The sequence below is a fragment of the Mastomys coucha genome, unplaced genomic scaffold, assembly GCF_008632895.1.
Source record: "Mastomys coucha isolate ucsf_1 unplaced genomic scaffold, UCSF_Mcou_1 pScaffold15, whole genome shotgun sequence".
NCBI lineage: Eukaryota > Metazoa > Chordata > Mammalia > Rodentia > Muridae > Mastomys > Mastomys coucha.
Genome location: NW_022196897.1, coordinates 135,375,162 through 135,375,959, shown reverse-complemented (window position 1 = coordinate 135,375,959; position 798 = coordinate 135,375,162).

Genomic DNA, 798 nt, shown 5'->3' with positions numbered 1-798 from the left:
GAAGGTGATAGGGATCATCCTTCAGTAATATTTGATCAGAATCCTTTTACCTTTCCACTGCCTCCATTTACAATGGCATGATTTATGGAAATTCAGTTCCACAGTACAAAAGGAGTTTCTAAGATGCATAATTTCTCAGGTGCGCCTGGTGTTGGGTAGGTCGATAAGACAGATTGCCAGGCAGTGTTGGCGCATGCCTTTAATCCCAGCAGTTGGGAGGCAGAAGCAGGTGGATTTCTGAGTTCGAGGCCAGCCTGGTCTACATAGTGAGTTACAGGACAGCCAGGGCTACACAGAGAAACCTTGTCTTGAAAAAAAAAAATGCCGAGCAGTGGCGCACACCTTTAATCCCAGCACTCAGGAAGCAGTGGCAGGCAGATCTCTGAGTTCGAGGCCAGCCTGGTCTACAGAGTGAGTTCCAGGACAGCCAGGGCTACAAAGAGAAACCCTGTCTCGAAAAACAAACAAAAAACAAACAAACAAAAAAGACAGATTGCACATCTTGTGACATCATCCATGTGGCAGGCAGCACACATTGTTATTTTTCAATACTGTTTTCTGTGGGGGCTTCAGTGGGGCTAGTTTTACTTGAAATAACAGGGGGTCATGAGGGGTTGCAGAGTCATTGTCCATGTTCCTGATCACCTCCATTTACAGAGGTGAGCTCTAGAACATGGGGAGTTTGTAGACAGATGAGCAGTTGCTGGAGGGACAGAAATATAACACTAAAGTAACTTTGAGTTATTATTAGAGACATGAATTCTGTGTTTATTTCATTTCTTTATACATAAAATCACA